This window comes from Triticum aestivum, chromosome 4A (assembly GCF_018294505.1).
Source record: "Triticum aestivum cultivar Chinese Spring chromosome 4A, IWGSC CS RefSeq v2.1, whole genome shotgun sequence".
In the NCBI taxonomy this organism is placed as follows: Eukaryota; Viridiplantae; Streptophyta; class Magnoliopsida; order Poales; family Poaceae; genus Triticum; species Triticum aestivum.
Genome location: NC_057803.1, coordinates 187,592,080 through 187,614,013, shown reverse-complemented (window position 1 = coordinate 187,614,013; position 21,934 = coordinate 187,592,080).

Genomic DNA, 21,934 nt, shown 5'->3' with positions numbered 1-21,934 from the left:
GGGCACACCGGATGAGCAAGACGTCGGGTAGGCCAGCCCAGAGTTGCCCCTGTTAGCCCCGGACATCGCTCGGTTGGACCAACACTCAGAGAAGCACTGGCCCGGGGGGGGGGGGGCTAAAATAAGATGACCCTCGGGCTCCGGAAACCCAAGGGAAAAAGAGGCTAGGTGGCAAATGATAAAACCAAGGTTGGGCATTGCTGGAAAAGCTTTAATCAAGGCGAACTATCAAGGGGTTCCCATTATAACCCAACCGCGTGAGGAACGCAAAATCGGGGAACATAACACCGATATGACGGAAACTAGGGCGGCAAGAGTGGAACAGAACACTAGGCGAGAGGCCGAGCCTTCCACCCTTTACCAAATATATAGTTGCATTAAAATAACAAGATAATATAATGATATCCCAACAAGTAAATAAATGTTCCAACAAGGAATGGCCTCCAATCTTCACCTGCAACTAGCAACGCTATAAGAGGGGCTGAGCAAAGCGGTAACATAGCCAATCAATGATTTGCTAGGATATGGTGGGTTAGAGGTTTGACATGGAAATTTGGGAGGCTTGAAAGCAAGTGGTAGGCATCGTAGCATTGGCATAGCAAAAGAGCGATCAATCTAGCATAGCAAAGATAGTAGTGATTTCGAGGGTATGATCATCTTGCCTGCAAGGTTATCAGAGTTGACTGGATCCTCGAAAGCAAACTCAATGGGCTCCTCGTTAGTGAACTCGTCTCCCGGCTCTACCCAAACAGGACAAACAAGCAACAAGGACACAATCAACCACGTGCAAGGATCAAGCAATATGATGCAAGGATGGTATGCTATGCGGGATGCGATGCGGGATGCATATGCAAGATAGACAGGAAATGCATGAACCTGGCCTCAACTTGGAAATCCAAGTGTGCCACTGGAAAGATGAGATGAAATTGCTTGAAAACGATATAAAGAACGCCGGAATCGGAGTTACGGTTTGGAAATGGCAAGCGATTCAAATATGACACCGGTCTGCGATATACAGCAAGTGGTCACCTAAATGCAATGAGATGAGCATGATACAGCACCCGACCATGACAACAAAATACATGGCAGGGATGCATTCAAGATTCTTAACAAAAGTCTAGCACTGAGCTACGGCCAATTCATCCATTAACAGGTTCAAACAAGCATGGCAAAAATGCATATGACAAACAAATTTCAGACTTAGTGAAATTAACACTTGTCTGGAATTTCAGATCAGGTAGCACTCTTCGGAGCAACAAAACTACATGCTATAGGACCTGAACATGGCAAAGTAAGGCATGGTATGGAGCTACTCAAAGAGCTTAACAAAAGTCCCTTAGTGACCTTGAGCCAAAAGGGAGCAGAAAATACAATTGCAAGCATGTGAACATGGCAAAAACATAATCAGTTTTCAGACTTTGTGAAAACTGGCACATGCTGAAACATAACTCAAGTAGGCATGTTTATGAGCTCGATGCACTCACTACGGAGCAAGACATGAAAAGATAAGCATACATCTATCAAGAACACACAAAATGCAAGCTAGACATGGCAAGAACAATAACATAGCATGCACGGATCAACTACAACATCATCGGCAAAATTGCAAACAAGTTGACAATCTGCCCAGATTCACAAAGTAGCAAAAGTAGAGCTCGATTGACTCAAGCTAGGGTGCTCCATAATTGCAAACAAAGACATGGATGGATAGAGCACTACAATATTAACAAAACATCCTTACTGATCATCCTCAAAAGAGGTACGGGTCACTAGGAAACAATATGAACATATGGCATCATGAGATAAATAGCTCAAGGACTTAGTTGAATTACTAAGTCCCTGAAATCAGAATTACCAAGTGCACCACTTTGCAAGCTTGCACTAGTCACCACACACATCACAAAAATACATGGGTTGCACCTATGGAAAGATGACAAAACCCTTAACAAAACATATGTAGAGCTCATGGGCATATCATGCACACAATAATCATGGCAAAAAATGACAAAACTCTAAATGGAGTAGCAGATCTGATAAATATCTCAAGTAACCCTCTTCTAACAGCATTTCGGGCATCAAGATGACCTCAAATGAAAATGATGCAATGGAATGACATGATGTACTCTCTGAGATGAACATTTTGATATGCTATATGCATGAATCGGAGCTACAGATGAGGAGATACGATGCTATGAACATGAGCACTTGGATCTGAAAATTAGGGACTTGGACGAAAAAACGACCTAGGGTTACTGTAGCAACCGAATCAGATCTGAGCACGCGGATCGAGGCGCGGTCGGGGCACTGTAGCGACAAAGAAACTTGAGGTCTCCGGCGAGGCAGTGAGCTCGATCCGGCGAGGGGAGGACGTGGGGCGCCGGAGAGGGCTGGATCCCGCCGGATCCTGAGCGCGCCGGCGACGAGGAAGCTCCGGGCGGCAGCGGAGGTCTTGGCGGCGAAGTCCGGCGATGGTCGGCACGGTGGCCCGCGGCGGCACCGACCGGTGCTGACCGAAGCAGAGGAGGGAGCGGGCGGCGGGTGCGGCGGCCAGACGCGAGGAGGGCGGCGCGCGGGCGATGGGCTCGGGGGCCCGAAGCGGGCTTCCCGGGCCGCGGCGGCGGCGGACGCCGGATGGGCCACGTGGCGCTTGCCTAATGGTCTGGGGCGGCGGCGGCAGGGCGTCCGGCGCAGTGCGGACAATGTCCGGCCGCGCGGAGACGATTTTTAGGGTTAGAGGAAGGGGAAGATCCGCGAATTTCGGGAGGGGACTTAAATAGAGGTAGAGGGAGCTAGGAGAGTCCAAATGAGGTGCGGTTTTCGGCCACGCGATCGTGATCGAACACTCTAGATGATGGAGAAGGTTTATGTGGGTTTTGGGCCAAATTGGAGGGGTGTTGGGCTGCAACACACACGAGGCCTTTTCGGTCCCTCGGTTAACCGTTGGAGTATCAAACGAAGTCCAAATGATACGAAACTTGACAGGCGGTCTACCGGTAGTAAACCAAGGCTGCTTGGCAAGTCCCGGTCCACTCCGGAATTGTTTAATCCCCACACACGAAAGAAAGTTAGAAATGACCACCGGAGGAGAACGAAGCGCCGGAATGCAAAACGGACAACGGGGAAAATGCTCGAATGCATGAGATGAACACGTACGCAAATGCAATGCACATGATGACATGATATGAGATGCATGACAACGATAACAACACACGGAGACAAAAACCCGAACCCGAGAAAATAAATAACTTAACGCCGGGAACGACAAGAGTTGGAGTGCAAAATTGGGAAAGTTACATCCGGGGTGTTACAACACTCCACCACTATGAAAGGATCTCGTCCCGAGATCTAGGACTGAAAGAACGCCGGGTACTCAGAACGGAGGTGATCCTCGCATTCCCAGGTAGCTTCATGGTCGGAATGGTGTGACCACTTGACTTTGAGGAATTTGATTGACTTATTGTGAGTCTTGCGTTCAGTCTCTTCAAGAATAGCAACTGGGTGCTCACGATAGGAGGTATCTTCTTGGAGCTCAATGTCCTCAAAGTTGACGGTGCGGTCAGGAGTCTTGAAGCACTTTCGGAGCTGAGAGACATGGAACACATCATGAACATTTGCAAAGTTTGAAGGAAGCTCGAGTTGATAGGCGAGATCGCCTCTCTTGCTGACAATCTTGAAAGGTCCCACGTATCTAGGGGCAAGCTTCCCTTTGATACCGAAGCGACGAGTACCTTTCATAGGAGAGACGCGGAGGTAAACATGATCTCCGATCTCGAAGGCCAAATCCTGGTGCTTACTATCATAGTAGCTCTTCTGGTGGGATTGGACTGCTTTGAGGTTATCACGAATGACTTTGCACATCTCCTCTGCCTCTATGATTAAGTCATTTCCGAGAAGCTGACGTTCACCAGTTTCAGACCAGTTGAGAGGGGTACGGCACTTCCTGCCATACAGAATTTCAAATGGGGCCTTGCCCGAACTTGCTTGAAAACTGTTGTTGTAGGAGAATTCAGCATAAGGAAGACAATCCTCCCACTTCATGCCGAAGGAGATCACACAAGCCCTGAGCATATCTTCAAGAATCTGGTTGACACGCTTGACTTGACCGCTAGTTTGGGGATGGAAAGCTGTGCTGAAGCGGATGTTGGTGCCCATGGCCTTCTGAAAAGAATCCCAAAACTTGGAGGTAAATATGCTGCCACGGTCTGAAGAGATCACTTGAGGAATACCGTGCAGTGAGACAATTCGAGAGGTATAGAGTTCTGCCAATTGAGCTGCAGCGATTGACTCTTCGATAGGCAGAAAGTGAGCCACTTTGGTGAGTTTGTCGATGACAACGAATATAGCATCATTGCCACGTTTGGACATTGGAAACCCAGTCACGAAGTCCATTTCGATGAGGTCAAACTTCCATTTTGGAATGGCAAGAGGTTGGAGGAGACCAGCTGGTCTTTGGTGTTCTGCCTTCACTCTTCTGCAGACATCACATTCATTCACGAATTGAGCAATCTCGCGCTTCATTCGAGTCCACCAATAAGCCTGCTTGAGGTCCTGATACATCTTCGTGCTCCCAGGGTGGATGGAGAGGAGAGAATTGTGAGCCTCGTTCATGATCACTTTACGAAGTTCACCTTTGGGCACAACAATACAATCCTCGAAGAAGAGAGTGTCCTTGTCATCAAGGCGGTAGCACTTGTACTTGGGTTGACTCTTGGCAATCCCAATCTTCACCTTTTTCACCATAGCATCAAGAAGCTGGGCTTGGCGAATCTGGTCTTCTAAGGTAGGAGAGACTTGAAGGTTGGCGAGGAAACCTTGAGGAACAACTTGCAGATTAAGTTTGCGGAAAGCTTCACAAAGCTTGGGTTGATAAGGCTTGAGAATCAGACTGTTGCAGTAAGCCTTTCTGCTCAATGCATCAGCAATCACATTGGCCTTGCCTGGAGTATACTTGATACTCGGATTATACTCTTGAATCATTTCGACCCATCAAGTTTGCCCGAGGTTGAGATTAGGCTGAGTGAAGATGTACTTGAGACTCTTGTGATCAGGGAAAATGTCCACTTTTCTTCCCAAAAGAAGATGTCTCCAAGTCAAAAGAGCATGCACAACTGCCGCCAACTCGAGATCATGAGTGGGGTAGTTCTTCTCAATGGGCTTCAACTGGTGAGAGGTATAAGCGACAACTTTCTTCTCTTGCATCAAAACTGCGCGAAGACCTTGGAGAGAGGCATCACAAAAGACCTCGTACGGCTTGGATTCATCAGGCGGAGTCAGAACTGGAGCAGTGATCAATTTCTCTTTCAAAGTGTTGAAAGCAATGTCACACTCCGGAGACCAAACATACTTGACGTGCTTCAGGAGAAGATTAGAGAGAGGCTTTGCGATCTTAGAAAAGTTTTGAACGAATCTTCAGCAATAGCTTGCGAGACCGAGGAAGCTACAGAGTTGCTTCACGTTCTGAGCAGGTTCCCAATTCACAATTGCAGACACCTTCTTAGGATTCATGACAATGCCCTTGGCAGAGATGATATGACCAAGATAAAGAACCTCATCGAGCCAAAATTCACATTTGCAGAACTTGGCGTAGAACTGATGTTCCCTGAGCTTATCGAGTACCAAACGCAAGTGCTTGGCATGATCTTCCTTCTTCTTCGAGAAAACCAGAATGTCGTCGAGCTAGACCAAAACAAAGTCATTGGTGTAGGCATTGAAGATGAAGTTCATCATGCGAGAGAAAGTCGAAGGAGCGTTGACGAGGCCAATAGACATGACAGTGTATTCATATGAACCGTAGCTTGTCCTGAAAGCCGTCTTGGGAATATCTTGCTCACGGATTCGAATCTGATGATAACCCATACGGAGATCAAGCTTGGAGAATACTTGGGCACCTTTGAGTTGTTTGAACAGCTCATTGATGTTGGGAAGTGGGTATTTGCAAACAGGTTCCGTGCCGGGCTCAAGATCAATGACGAATTCAACTAGCCGGTGCGGAGGCATTCTTGGAAGCTCTTCTGGAAAGACGTCTTGATATTCGCAAACGACTGGAATTTGCGAGATAGCATCCAGTTCACCCTTCTCATTGAGAGAAAACAGACGGATAGTATCATCACGAGCGGCAAAGACAATTACATCCTCAGACGAATGAGTCAATTGAATCTGCCTGGCAGCACAATCAAGCTGAGCCTTGTGCTTAGAAAGCCAATCCATTCCGAGAATAAGATCAATATCCGAGTTGCCAAGAACCATAGGAGAAGAAAGGAACTTGTAGTCACCCAAGGTGATAGTAACATCCGGAGCCATCATTTTAGTGTTCATGAACAAACCCGGAGAAGAAACCGCTATCGGCTTAGGCAAATCAATAGTATGCACATCATGCATATATGCAAAAGGCTTCGATAAAAATGATAAAGATGCACCAGTGTCAAAAAGAACTCTTGCGGGAATATCATTAACAGGAAGGTTACCATGATCACATCTGGTGAGTCCTCTGCCTGAGCTGCATTCAGCAAGTTGACCTTGGCGGACTTGGTGTTATGCTTGACCATAGTTGTACTTGCCGATCTGACAGGAGGAGGAGGAGGAAGACGCCTCTGGTAGAAACACTTGTTGGCATAGTGACCCTTCTGTTGGTACTTGTTGCACGTGACCTCTGAAAGCGGACGGTGGAACGGAGCACTCAATCTTGGAGCTTGAGACGAAGTCTTGTTCTGAAAGCCAGGGTTGGGTGGGTGGGAAGAACCACTGCCACCTTTGCTCTTCTGCTGATACGGCTGACGGAACGGAGGAGGAGGAAGCCAATACTTCTGCTGCTTGGCCACTTGAGTAGAAGAAGAAGGAGTAACATCTCTGACTCGCTTCTTGGAAGCATCACACCTCAACTGAGTGGCCTCTTGCTTCAGTGCCATGTTGTAGAACTCATCGTACCTCACGGGCTCAAAGAGAACAAGAGCTGGCTGAATTTCTTCTCTGAGACCACCCCTGAACTGGTATATCATGCTCTTCTCATCAGGGACGTCCTGCTTGGCAAAGCGGGCGAGCTTCTGAAACAACTTGTTGTAGTCATAGATAGACAAAGAGCCTTGCTTCAGGTTGCGGAATTCCTCACGCTTTCTTTCAACCACGCTCTGAGGGATATGGTGAGCTCTGAAATCTTGACGAAATTCATCCCAAGTGATCACACGTCCACCTCTGGAGTCCTTGTACTGCTGGAACCATTCTGCAGCTTGATCTTTGAGTTGGAAGGAAGTAACTTAACAAAGTCCTCAGGCCTGACGTTACTGCACTCGAAATGCTTGCATAGATCCACAAGCCAATCGTCAGCATCGGTTGCCTCAACACAATTGCTGAAAGTCTTTGGCCCGTTAGCAAGGAACTGGTTGCGTGTAGCAAAGTGATTCTGATTGTTGCCTTGATTCCCTTGGTTGCCTTGATTGCGCTCTTGGAGAATTTGCATGATCAACTGTGTGTTTGCATTGGTTGCGGCCATCAGATCTTGCCATGCCTCCGGAGGAGGGGGAGGTGGTGGCGGATCAGGATTCGGAGTCGTGCGCGTTGGAGGAGCCATCCTGAAGAGGTTGACATCCATTAGCACATCGATAGACAAATATTGAAGCTGAATCCAACGGAATGAAAATTGCAACATATAGTCTTCACATCTGAACAAAATGAACGAATGCATTCCTCTTGAAATGGTCACATATCCATAAATTGAGAAGCCACTTAGAATTAAGGTAGAGAAATAAATCAATAAGGTACGGATCAAGAATAAATAATTGGTAAGAAATCCCAATCTCAAACCAAATATCCGTGGAAGAAGAACTAGAGCTACGAGAATTCCCACCTATGAAACTCCCGAACCTTTCCGGTTATGAAATCAGGTGTTGGGGATACAGGGGAAGCATAATATCTCACCCAATTCTAGCAAATCCTACATCCAGCTGTATCCATCCTTCAACACATAACCGAGAAAAACTTCGGAAACCATCTACCTCAACCTTCGAAAAGCATCCGTTATACAAGTTATGGCGATACTCCCGAACTCCCGCCCCAGTACTGGGTGGCGTCGAGGTTATCTCACCAACGAACTGCATAAAAGAGATTTTCGATGTCGGCGTACTAAACTCAGGTATTCCAGAACTGTAACGATAAAATTATGACGACAACACCTCAGAGCTCAACTCCCCGGGACACTTCCACTAAACCCCTGACAGGAGGCACCAAGACAATGTTCTCATCATAAAACCATCGGAACGATTCCAAGATACCTGCGTGATCCTAAATTTTTTTTAGTGAAATTTGAGAAGAGAAGAGTCAAAACTCTACGTCAAGATGCCTTACCAGAGCGATGAGGAGACTGGGAAGTAAAAATAATTCCTAAACTCTCCGATATATAATTCCTAAATGACTCAAAACATTTTTCTAGACACAACTCGGCTGCTAAAAACGATCAAGCAATGGGGCTCCTAAGGTCAGGATGGCTAAAATAAGATGACCCTCGGGCTCCGGAAACCCAAGGGAAAAAGAGGCTAGGTGGCAAATGGTAAAACCAAGGTTGGGCATTGCTGGAAAAGCTTTAATCAAGGCGAACTATCAAGGGGTTCCCATTATAACCCAACCGCGTGAGGAACGCAAAATCGGGGAACATAACACCGATATGACGGAAATTAGGGCGGCAAGAGTGGAACAAAACACTAGGCGAGAGGCCGAGCCTTCCACCCTTTACCAAATATATAGATGCATTAAAATAACAAGATAATATAATGATATGCCAACAAGTAAATAAATGTTCCAACAAGGAACGGCCTCCAATCTTCACCTGCAACTAGCAACGCTATAAGAGGGGCTGAGCAAAGCGGTAACATAGCCAGTCAACGGTTTGCTAGGATATGGTGGGTTAGAGGTTTGACATGGCAATTTGGGAGGCTTGAAAGCAAGTGGTAGGCATCGTAGCATTGGCATAGCAAAAGAGCGAGCAATCTAGCATAGCAAAGATAGTAGTGATTTCGAGGGTATGATCATCTTGCCTGCAAGGTTGTCAGAGTTGACTGGATCCTCGAAAGCAAACTCAATGGGCTCCTCGTTAGTGAACTCGTCTCCCGGCTCTACCCAAACAAGACAAACAAGCAACAAGGACACAATCAACCACGTGCAAGGATCAAGCAATATGATGCAAGGATGGTATGCTATGCGGGATACGATGCGGGATGCATATGCAAGATATGACAGGAAATGCATGAACCTGGCCTCAACATGGAAATCCAAGTGTGCCACTGGAAATATGAGATGAAATCGCTTGAAAACGATATAAAGAACGCCGGAATCGGAGTTACGGTTTGGAAATGGCAAGCGATTCAAATATGACACCGGTCTGCGATATACAGTAAGTGGTCATCTAAATGCAATGAGATGACCATGATACAGCACCCGACCATGACAACAAAATACATGGCAGGGATGCATTCAAGATGCTTAACAAAAGTCTAGCACTGAGCTACGGCCAATTCATCCATTAACAGGTTCAAACAAGCATGGCAAAAATGCATATCACAAACAGATTTCAGACTTAGTGAAATTAACACTTGTCTGGAATTTCAGATAAGGTAGCACTCTTCGGAGCAACAAAACTACATGCTACAGGACCTGAACATGGCAAAGTAAGGCATGGCATGGAGCTACTCAAAGAGCTTAACAAAAGTCCCTTAGTGACCTTGAGCCAAAAGGGAGCAGAAAATACAATTGCAAGCATGTGAACATGGCAAAAACATAATCAGTTTTCAGACTTTGTGAAAACTGGCACATGCTGAAACATAACTCAAGTAGGCATTTTTACAAGCTCAATGCACTCACTACGGAGCAAGACATGAAAAGCTAAGCATACATCTATCAAGAACACACAAAATGCAAGCTAGACATGGCAAGAACAATAACATAGCATGCACGGATCAACTACAACATCATCGACAAAATTGCAAACAAGTTGACAATCTGCCCAGATTCACAAAGTAGCAAAAGTAGAGCTCGATTGACTCAAGCTAGGGTGCTCCATAATTGCAAACAAAGACATGTATGGATAGAGCACTACAATATTAACAAAACATCCTTACTGATCATCCTCAAAAGAGGTACGGGTCACTAGGAAACAATATGAACATATGGCATCATGAGATAAATAGCTCAAGGACTTAGTTGAATTACTAAGTCCCTGAAATCAGAATTACCAAGTGCACCACTTTGCAAGCTTGCACTAGTCACCACACACATCACAAAAATACATGGGTTGCACCTCTGGAAAGATGACAAAACCCTTAACAAAACATATGTAGAGCTCATGGGCATATCATGCACACAATAATCATGGCAAAAAATGACAAAACTCTAAATGGAGTAGCAGATCTGATAAATATCTCAAGTAGCCCTCTTCTAACAGCATTTCGGGCATCAAGATGACCTCAAATGAAAATGATGCAATGGAATGACATGATGTACTCTCTGAGATGAACATTTTGATATGCTATATGCATGAATCAGAGCTACGGATGAGGAGATACGATGCTATGAACATGAGCACTTGGATCTGGAAATTAGGGACTTGGACGAAAAAAACGACCTAGGGTTACTGTAGCAACCGAATCAGATCTGAGCACACGGATCGAGGCGCGGTCGGGGCACTGTAGCGACAAAGAAACTTGAGGTCTCCGGCGAGGCAGTGAGCTCGATCCGACGAGGGGAGGACGAGGGGCGCCGGAGAGGGCTAGATCCCGCCGGATCCTGAGCGCGCCGGCGACGAGGAAGCTCCGGGCGGCAGCGGAGGTCATGGCGGCGAAGTCCGGCGATGGTCGGCGCGGTGGCCCGCGGCGGCGCCGACCGGTGCTGACCGAAGCAGAGGAGGGAGCGGGCGGCGGGGTGCTGCGGCCAGACGCGAGGAGGGCGGCGCGCGGGCGATGGGCTCGAGGGCCCGAAGCGGGCTTCCCGGGCCGCGGCGGCGGCGCACGCCGGATGGGCCACATGGTTCTTGCCTATTGGTCCGGGGCGGCGGCGGCGGGGCGTCCGGCGCGGTGCGGACAATGTCCGACCGCGCGGAGACGATTTTTAGGGTTAGAGGAAGGGGAAGATCCGCGAATTTCGGGAGGGGACTTAAATAGAGGTAGAGGGAGCTAGGAGATTCCAAATGAGGTGCGGTTTTTGGCCACGCGATCGTGATCGAACGCTCTAGATGATGGAGCAGGTTTACGTGGGTTTTGGGCCAAATTGGAGGGGTGTTGGGCTGCAACACACACGAGGCCTTTTCGGTCCCTCGGTTAACCGTTGGAGTATCAAACAAAGTCCAAATGATACGAAACTTGACAGGCGGTCTACCGGTAGTAAACCAAGGCCGCTTGGCAAGTCCCGGTCCAATCTGGAAATGTTTAATTCCCACACACGAAAGAAAGTTAGAAATGACCACCGGAGGAGAACGAAGCACCGGAATGCAAAACAGACAACTGGGAAAATGCTCGAATGCATGAGATGAACACGTACGCAAATGCAATGCACATGATGAAATGATATGAGATGCATGACAACGATAACAACACATGGAGACAAAAACCTGAACTCGAGAAAATAAATAACTTAACGCCGGAAACGGCAAGAGTTGGAGTGCAAAATTGGGAAGTTACAACCGGGGTGTTACAGGTGCTTAAGCTCAAGAAAGATCAAGGCTAAAAGCTTAAGGAAAAGGGTACTTGGTGTACAAACTGGGATTTTAGGTCAAAAGAGAAATGATTTTCTACAGCAAAAATATTCCAAAAAGTGGTGCAATATTTTTGCATGGGAAGGTGGGCCAGGGTTCTAAGAATATTCATGATTTATCTCAGATTTGTCTGAGCAAGAAAAATTGAGGTTGCTTTGGAGCACAAGTTTCTGAAGTGAGTTTCAGAGAGGTAAATGAATCTTTTTCTTTTAGGGAAAATATTCATTTGAATATTTTGGGAATTTATTCGAAGAATCAGGTAGATAGGTCACTTGGGTGAAAGTCAAGGATATGGCCAAGTGACAAGTCCATTTGAAATGATTCAAAACCCAAATCAAATCAGGGCAGAAACCACGGTGGAAACCAAGTACGGAAAAAGAGAGAGGGCAAGTCCGGAAAAAGAGAGAAGGCAAAATCCAGGCTGTCACAGTCGTTCGTGTGCAAGGCAACGGGCCACACACCGTGAAATCTAGAGACGGAGCTGGGCCCCCAGCAGGTGGCGCGGGACCCTCCGGGGGCGTCGCCGTACCAGCCACGGGCAGCGCGGTGACCTCCAAGACTCCCACCCCAGCGCCCACAGCGCGCTCTTCCTAGGTTGTGTGTGACGAGCAGCGTCACCACGCCGATGACCCTGGACACCGCCGTGGGAAGAGTCTTGTGCATCATTTGTGGGACGAACGGGGCCAGCATGTCCGCCGAAGTGCTAGCGAAAATGGCACACAGCCGCCGGGCCGTGACAGAGCTCCTTCTAACGTGGTTAGAAGTCCAAGCGCGCCACGGTCCACGCAGCTTTCGTCGACACCCACGCCAGCAGAAGCTTCGGCACGCGCGTAGCTGCTCCTCGACTTCCCTCCTGCTGCGGAGATGCTCGACGAGTGGAGAGCCACTATCCGGAGCCTTGGCGGCGTCACCAACAAAGACGAGCCTCGGCCGGCGGGGCCCTTAGGCCGGTGCTCCATTGAACCACTGCACGCCAGCGGTGGAGGGGACGGAGGCGCCGCGGCCACAGTGCACTCTCCTCCTCCACGCCAGCCACCGCGAGTGTCGATCCATCGTGATGATGCTTGTGATAACATTTCCATAGTGTTGTCCGACCCACGGACCCACCGCGACCAACGATGTCGGTGTTCTACGAACGGGGGTCCCCAGACTTGCCTACCTGCGGCCCACGGTGTGGCTGGGCTGGCAGGTCTGTATGGCCCACTTTCATCGACAAGGCACTCAAGACCCTCGCGAGGGGCCAAGCCTCGCGAGGCAGACGACACAAGACCTCCTTAGGAGCGGCCTGGCCAGGCAGGCTCACGAGGGGCGGAGAGATCAAGGAAAGGCAAACCTCGTGAGGTCCTCGTGACATGAGCCATGACGATCGAGACCAGGCGGGCACCAGCGCGCACAGTGTCCTTGCTTCCTCTTTGGTGCCAAGGGGGCAAGCGCAGGCACGGAGTACCGAGGCATCGAGCAAAGGTTTCCATATTGGTGCAACGAGACCAAGACCAGAAGGACGGCAAGACGGAGGTCACTGTGGAGCCCAAGACGGCGTCATCACCAGAGCTTTTGCAGGCGAACACCACCTTTTGTCAGGATAGCTTGTACTAGTTGTCCCCTTTCGAATCGACCGTTGTTGGCTCCCTTCCCGCTCAATATTTGGGGAGAGGACCAGCGCCTATATAAGTAGAACTAACCACCATAGTAGGGGTCCAACTGATAGAGAGAGAGATCTGATTCCGATCCTCACCCACACAAGTTCGCCAAGCACAAGAACACCTCAACCTTAGGAGGCTGTTCTTCCCCTTGTACTGTTCATCATCAGCCCAAGAGGCAATCAACCACCACCACACTGGAGTAGGGTATTACACCACAATGGTGGCCCGAACCAGTATAAATCTTGTGTCTTTGTGTTGCAAGTTCATCGAGTTCGTTCGCGAGATCTCAGAGAGCTAGGGCGTGGATCGATAGGGAGAAAGCCTTCGCGGCCACCCCAGTGTTCAAACCTTGAGGGTTTGCCGGAACCCGTGATCCGACATTTTGCGCGCTAGGTAGGGGTGCGCCGTAGCTTCTCTTCCGTCGATCTGTGCTCCGTCGCCACCGCGCTTCGCCCACATGACTGGCGCCCTGCCGCCGACTCCGACGGACTGCGTTGATGACAGGGCTAGGGGGCTCCGAGCCCTGGCCCCCGCCCTGCGGCGGGTGTAGTGGTCGCCCAAGTTCAAGCCGGAGATGTCGCCGTGCTACGATGGTGTGGCAGACCCGTTAGCTTTCCTACTGGCGTATGAGGAGGCCGTCCTCAAAGTCGGGGTGATGACAAGGTCATGGCCAACTGGCTTCCCATGGCCCTCGCCGGCGAGCCACGCGTCTGGCTACTCAACCTTCCCGGATCCACGATGGCGTCTTGGGAGGAGTTCCGCGACCTCTTCACCGCGCGCTATGCGGCACCGGTGCACCACGCGGTTGCGGCCCTGCTAGGCGGCTCACAGGTGCCGCCTTCAGAGCGCCCCATCAAGCCGTTCCTCTGCCAGATTGGTGCCGCTTCCACGCGCTAGGGGGATCTGCCGGGCTGGGCCGCGCCTGACGCTGACCTCGCCTTCAGCTCAGAAGACCACCCCGTCACCACCACTGGTTCAGGCATCCTTCTGATGCTCTGCACGCCCACCATCTGCAACGTGGCTGTCACCAAGACCCTCATTGACGGCAGTGCTGGCCTCAACTTGCTCTCCATGGAGGCCTTCAGCCTTCTTCATGTGCCACTCGAGCGACTCAGCCTCAGCAAGCCTTTCTCAGGAGTTGGTGGCGGCGCTGCCCACTCCCTGGGGCAGATCTGCCTTCCCGTCACCTTTGGCACGCGCAACAACTACCGCACCGAGCTGGTTGACTTCGACATCGCCCGCATCGGCCTCCCGTGCAATGCCATCCTTGGGTACCCAGCTCTGGCCCAGTTCATGGCAGCGACTCATCCAACCTACAACCTTATGAAAATGCCTGGAAGCAAAGGTGTCCTCACCATCAAGGGGGACACCAAGGAGGCCGTGACGGCACTCAAACTTGCCTTCAGGACCATTGCGGCGGCGCAACCCATCGCCACCGGTGCCCCGAGGCAAAGGAGGCCGCGCCAACCAAGAAGAAGCAGTTCTTCACCCAAGACAAGGCAGAGACCAAGCAAGTGCCGGTCGACGAGGACAGCTCCTCAAGAGCCATCTTCACCATAGGTGCCGGCCTCAACCCCAGCCAAGAGGAAGCATTGGTGAAGTTCTTGCCCGCGAACAAGGATATATTCGCATGGGAGCCCAATCAGCTGGTGGGGGTCCCGAGAGAGGTGATTCAGCACCACTTAAGGGTGTGCCCCAATGTGCGCCCTGTGAAGCAGCGAGCAAGGCGGCAGTCCACGGAGAAGCAGGCCTTCATCGTCCAAGAGACCCGCAAGTTGGAGGCGGCAGGTGCCATTCGTGAGGTTAGGTACCCCGAATGGCTGGCGAACCCAGTCGTGGTGTCGAAGAAAGGCGGGACGGAGAGAATGTGTGTCGACTTCACCAACCTCAACAAGGCGTGCCCTCAAGATCCATTCCCTCTCCCACGCTTCGACCAGATCGTCGACTCCACCGCTGAGTGCGACCTACTGTGCTTCCTGGATGCATTCTCAGGGTATCACCAAATCAAGATGGCGGTGGAAGATGTAGAGAAGACAGCCTTCCTGACCCCGTGTGGGGTGTACTGCTACACCTGTCATGGGCCTTCTCGGTGGCTGGTTACTGTTACTCAATCCTGGTGACGAGGGCTTCGCCGAGTTAGGCATGGCTACAGTGCCGCCGTCCGGTGGGTGATCGTTGTAGCCTTACCGCGTCTTGTCTCCTTAATGGGGCGTCTCCTTCAAGGGAGGTGGCAAGCCGGCTGTGGGGAGCCGGCTCTGTCTTGGGCCGACTGGGGGAGGCCTGGCCGCCTTCGGGTGTCTCTCTGCCGGAAGGGGCCCACCGCCCGTGGGCTGCATTGGCAGCCCGTCATGGATGACATCAGGGTCAACGTGGCAACAGTGCCACGCCGGATGGGTCATGGTCACCCGTACGGCGCACTGTGTCAGGCGTGCTCCGGGATTCGGGGGTGGCAGGCTTTACTGTGGCCATGCCCCGTCACATCATCGTTATGTGGATGCAGACTTCGAGGGAACGATCTTGACCGCTTTGTGGGAGCCGGCTTCTTGGAGTCGGCCTTCTCGCGGCCGGCTTCTCGGAGTCGGCCCTCCCGCGGCTTTCTTCGTGAGGGCTAAAGTCAGGTCGCCTTCCGATAGCCGGCCTGGGAGGCAGCCGGCAAGGGGAAGACGGCCCCACGTCTTGGATTCTTGAGGGCCGTATTGGCTTGTAATTTTTTCAGAAGGGCTAGGGGGAGCCGGCTAGGCTACCCGTGGTCATTTACTCCGACAGTAGTCCCCGAAGCTGATCGAGCTTCGAGGCTGACAAAGGGACGAGAAGCTTGGTCAGCTTCCTATCCTGAGGGGCCGGCTTTGCTTGTGCGTGCCGCCTTCGGAAAGCCCCGTTCCTCGTAGGCGGGAACGCGGGTTAGCCTGCGAGCTGACCGCGCGCCTTCACACAGGCCACGTGGCAAGGAAATCCTGTCAACGCACACGCGCGACGGGACGCCGCCGTAGGCCCAGGCCTGCCACTCACAGGCCTCGGCCCGAGCGCGGATCTTCTGCGGCCCACACGGACCGCTCGCCTTCCCGCGGTGGTTTTATTACGCCATCAGGGCATAGTAATCGCGGGACGTGGGGGAGTGGGCGCAGTTGATCCCCACGTTCCCCCACACCACGCCTCCTCGGCTCCGCCGCATGGTCTATAAGTAGGGGGAGGAGGGGGAGCGGCAGAGGCTCGCACGCTCTCCCTCGCTCCGCCCCTTCTCGCCTTCCTTCTGCTTCCTTCTGCCGCCGCAGCAACCCATTGCCGCGTCGTTCCGCCGCCGGACCTCTCAGCTCCCTCGGTCCCGCCGTAGCGGGGTCGTGCACGTCTCCGCCGTCGCATCGTCTTGCTCCTCGCCGTGTCGCTCCCATGGCGCTGTCGAGCTCGTGGGATGGCTCCAACGTCCACGAGGACCACATCGAGTTCCTCCGCCGGACGCGGCGCCTGCCGGGCGAGAACTTCGTGCGGGTTCGTCAAGCGTCGGCGAGGGAGATTTCGCCGGCACCAGAGGAGGGCGAGCGGGTGATCTTCCGCTCGCACTGCCTGCGCGGCTTCGTCCTCCCGGCGAGCGGATTCCTTCGAGCCTTCCTTGAATTCTACCACCTCCTGCCGCATCACCTCACGCCCAACGCGGTGATGCTGCTGTCGGCTTTCATCACCCTGTGCGATGGCTTTCTTGGGGTCCTCCCCACGCTCGAGCTCTGGGGGGAATTCTTCCAGAGCAAGCTCGGCACCATCGTCGCGGGCGTGCCCGCCCCCTGCGGAGCCTTCATTGCCATGAGGCGGGCGAGCGAGAACAATCCGTTCCCGCCCATCCCACTGATCCAGTCGGTGAAGCTCTGGTAGAAGTCCTACTTTTACGTGAGGAACATCGCCCCGCAAGGCGACTACGTCAACCTGCCGGCTTACGTAGCTGGCCCGCCAGCTGGGAGGCAACCTTTGTGGAGCTACCAGGCCAGGTCGCTGTCTCAGGCCAGGAACGCAGCCGTCTCCCGGCTCCGGGTGATGATCCAGTCGAAGGGCCTGACTGGAGCCGACTTGGTGGCCGCCTTCGTGGAGCGCCGGGTACTTCCGCTCCAAGGCCGGCCTCACATGATTTGCCAGATGAGCGGCCGCTTCGACCCATGCCGGCTGAGCACCAGGGAGATGCCTCATGCAGAGGTGTCTTACATGGTGAACTACATCTCCAACTGCAAGCTCGCCGAGGACTGGCGATACGGCAAGGAGCCGTATTCTCGCGCCAACCCTCCGCCTGCCGTAAGTTTTTCTTCTTTTCTTCCTTTTTGTAGCCGGCCTCATGATAGCCGACCTTTGATCAGTTGGTTTGCCTTTAGCAGAACCCTCTTCTTCCACTGACAGCCGGGGCCGCAGGGGTAGAGCGCCAACTCCTCCCCGACCGCACGGTGGACGATGCCGACGATCTGGACCTGGGAGCGGCCGCCATGGAATACGCCATCGTGGGGGAAGGCGACAAGGCCGGAGGCGCCGGGCTCGGGGCCGGCTTCGAGGACTGGCCGGACGACGACGAGGTCGAAGCCGCCCTGCACCGCCAGCCGGCGCTTGATCATCAAGGCACGGGCCCGTCTGCCGCGCTGGCTGCCCGTGGCGGCGTGCAGAAGCGCCGGGACGCGTCGACCTTCTTCGGCAGCCGGCCGAAGAAATCCAAGGTTTCTACGGCGGCGACCAAGCGGGACGAGGCGGCCGTGAAGGCGGCCCGCTTCCGCAAGGCGGTGAAACAGCCGCAGGCGATCTCAGCGTAAGTCGTCGAACGTCATGTGTATATATATTTTTTGCTGTCCTTTTCGATTGAAGCTCTTCTAAACCTTGCTTTGCTTGCCAGGCAGGGCACCGCTTTCCCTTGAGCGGGGTCCTGGCGACTCCGTAGTCGGGCCGACTAGAGGGTCTTCAGGCTCCCGCCGCGTGGATCCCCTCGCCGACCTTAGGGAGGCCACGGAGCGGAACGCACGGGAGGCGCGGAAGAAGCGGGAGGCGGCGGAGCGAAGGACCGCCCAGGCGGTGAAGGAGCGGGCCGACGTGGCGGCCAAGGCCCGACCGGAGGCGGCAGCCGTGGAGAGGGAGGCAGAGGCCTCGCAGAACCAGCCTCCGCTGCTCGTCGTTCCCCTCCGCGTCGTGGCCCCCGACATCCCCGTGCCCCCGTCGGAGGAGGTCGATCAAGACCCACCAGTGATGGAGAGGAGGGAGGACCACGTGATCTTCGCGGAGGGGGCGCCGCAGGCGGCGCCGACTGGAGCGGGCCAAAGCGGCCAATCAGCTGCAGCGCCAGAGCAGCCAGCCGGGGGCGAGCCGGAGGCAGGGGCCGGCCTCGAGGTGCAGCCGGCATTGCGCCGGCGCGCAGGGGGAGGCACCTCCGCACCGAGCCGCGGGCACCAGCCAGACGGCGGAGGCCCTGGAAGCGGCCAGTGTCAGCACGTCCGAGTGGACTCCCAGCGGGGGGACGGGCGAGCTGAACGCGGCGGCCCAGGAGGTCCGGAACCAGCTTCAAGCCCAGGCCGCCTCGCTGCAGCGATACACCCAAGAGTTCCTCGCGACGCGGGCCGTCATCCGGGTGAGTCTTCTGGCCTTGGTTGTTTTGCTCTTTTTGATTTCCTTCGTGGGAGCGCGTTAGCGCACCCACTGGGTGTAGTCCCCGAATTCCGAGTCAGCTGCTGCACAGGCGGCTTGGAACTTACTAGGTCGTGACAACTATCTTATTCTCGCCTCTTGTCTGATCTTCCAGGAGTATCATAACCTCCGCGCTGCTGCCTTCAACTCCCAGGCTCAGGAGCTGGGCCGGAGAACCGAAGACCTGACCAGCAGCCAGCGTGCGTGCTTGGTTTCGTTCATCTCCTGTGGGGGCGCGTCGGCGCACCCACTAGGTGTAGTCCCCGAGATTCGGGCCGACTTCTGAGCAGCCGGGTCGGATCTTTCTCGATGACTTCTTCCTTATTGATTTTTCCTTTGTCTTCATGCTTGCAGGAGCCAATGCCGACTTGAGGGGGCAGCTCAGCGGGGCCCAGGCCACCCTTCACGCCAAGGAAGCCGAGTACAACACCTTGGTCCTGGAGCGTGACCGCCTTGTCAAGAAGTTGGCCGACCAGGAGGAGAGCCACAAGGCGGCCCTGAAGAACGTGCAGGACAGCGAGGACGGCCTGAAGGCCGAGTTCGAGACCGAAGCAGCGGGCTGGGCTGAGGCGAAGCAGGCGCTGAGCAAGGGCTTCGGTCATATCGAGGATCTGATCGACGGTAAGCCGCCTTCTTCACTCCTTGCTTGTCCCTTGATCCCTGATTTGTGTTCTGACTTGTGCTGCTTTTTGTTCTCTGTGCAGACTACTTTCCCGGCTACTCCGTCTTCGCCACCCAAACCATCGAGGCCCATCGCGAGGCGCGCCAGCAGGCGGGGGCTGAAATCGCGCCGGACGCGAGCCGGACGCTTGAGGGGCAACTCTTGGCAGTCCAAGCCCGGCTGCAGCTGGCTCACCGTATGCTCCGCCACCTCCAGCGCGCCGGGGCGCAGGTGCTGGCCGCCCTCTGGCCAGGCGAGACGATTCCTCGCACCCCGAGTCGGACTGCCGACTGGCTGGATGTTGCGGTTGGCCACTTCGAGGCCTGGAAGGCATCGGCAGCCTGGCTTGGAGATGGGCGGGCGCTGGAGTTCGTTCGGGCCTGGTATCCGGGGCTGAACCTGGACCAGCTACGCACCTGGCGACTGGAGGCCGACGAGGAGATGGAGGAGGTGCGGCCGGCTATCGCTCAGCCCGCTTCGACGATCGCCGAGTGCACTGACATCAGCGTTTTCGCTCCTGAAATTAATGACGACGGCGTTGCCCAGCCGGAGGAGTGGTTCGGGCTGGACCCGGCAGCGGGTGAGGACTCAGCAGAGGAGATTGCCTCCAGCGATGAAGGTGAAGACGATGAAGGAGAGGAAGGCGAAGACGTTGAGCCGGCCGGTGAAGCGGCCAGCCAGCCTCAGCCTGACCGTGCTTCTAGCAACGAGGCGCGTGCTAGCGCGCCCTCTGGGGGAGGCGGTGATCATGCCGAGGTTCGTCAGCCGGCCACTCCTCTAGCCGGCACTGCCGTCTCCACCGACCTGCCCGAAGGGATTCCTCAGGCAGAATAAATTCCTCAGAAAACAGAAGAACTTCGTCTTTGTCACTAAAGAATATGATTGAACTGCATGAGATTTCCAATGGCTTCACTCGAAGGGATTGGTGGGTGTAGGATTTCGAGTTGAGCATCACTTGGAAATTTTTCCTTAGTATTTCCTTGACCCCCTTTAACAGTACGCTGTTTCCTAAGACTCGAGAAAGAGAAAATGAAAATGTAAAAACAAAAGTCTTCATGCTTCATGTTCCTCACATGAATATCGGGTCTTCAAGGTCACACCAATTTCTTCACTTTCAAAGTCTTCAGAAAGTCTTCAGTCGAAGAACTTCATTAGTCCCTCAACCTATATGTCTTCAATACACCAAAATCACTAGGGGGAACTAGATGCACTTACACATACTTCTCACCGCCAGCTCAAACACTGAGCACGTGAGATCACAGTAGCGGAGCCCTCGTTCGACGCTTAGAAGCCACTGAAGTGGTCCAGCACGCCCCTCATCTTTGACGTCGAGGACCACCCTGACCGCACAACTCCGGTCGGGTGTTTGCCTGTCACACCCTAGCTGGTTCATGCATTAGAGTGTTGCATCATGTCTACTTTTACAGAAACTTGAAATGGGGATGACAGAACCCCCAGCACCCCCTGGAAACAACTAGGGTTTACTAAAATTATTTTCAATGAACCCAAAATGCCCTTCACAAAATGTTCATCATTTCTGGATTGGGTTAAAACCCCTGGCAAAAATGGTGCACTCTTTTCTAGGACTTCCTAGATTCTTTGAATTAAATCATAAGTATTTGAATTTGGGCATTTAAATATTTCAAATGCCCAAATAATTCTGGATTTAAGCGAGGGCTGTTAGGAATAATCCCAACAGAGCCCACAATTATTTTCAGGATTTTAGTAAGTGCCTAAGTATTTTTAATAAAGCCCTAAAGTTACAGAAAAATAGAAAAGGAAAACAAAACAGGAAAAGAGAGAAAGAGAAAGGCTTACCTCGCGCCCACCCAGCAGGCCCACCTGCCGGCCAAGCCCAGCCACCGCTCGAGTGAGCTGCTTGGCTTCACCAGGCAGGCAAGCAGCTGCTCGACGGCAAGCACAGCATGCATGCCACGCAGCTGCCCGCCGCCTCGCCGCTCCCCTCGTTGAGCTGTCGACGTGGGACGAACCCCCTCTCTCTCCCCGACCTCGCAGACACTCGCTCTCCCCTCTAGCTCCTCTCTCTCGCCCTCCCCGACGTCGCCCGAGACGAAGCCGTCGCCGCTGCTCGCCACAGCCGCGTCCAACGCCGTCCCCACGCCCTCTCACCGTGTCCGGATGGTTTGCCGTCGTCGACTACGTCGACTAGCCAAGTCGCACGACACCGGAGCCCCGCCGTCGTCTTTAACCTCGGGCCGCCCGAGATCGCTGCCGCCGTTCCGACCGCATCGAGCCTTC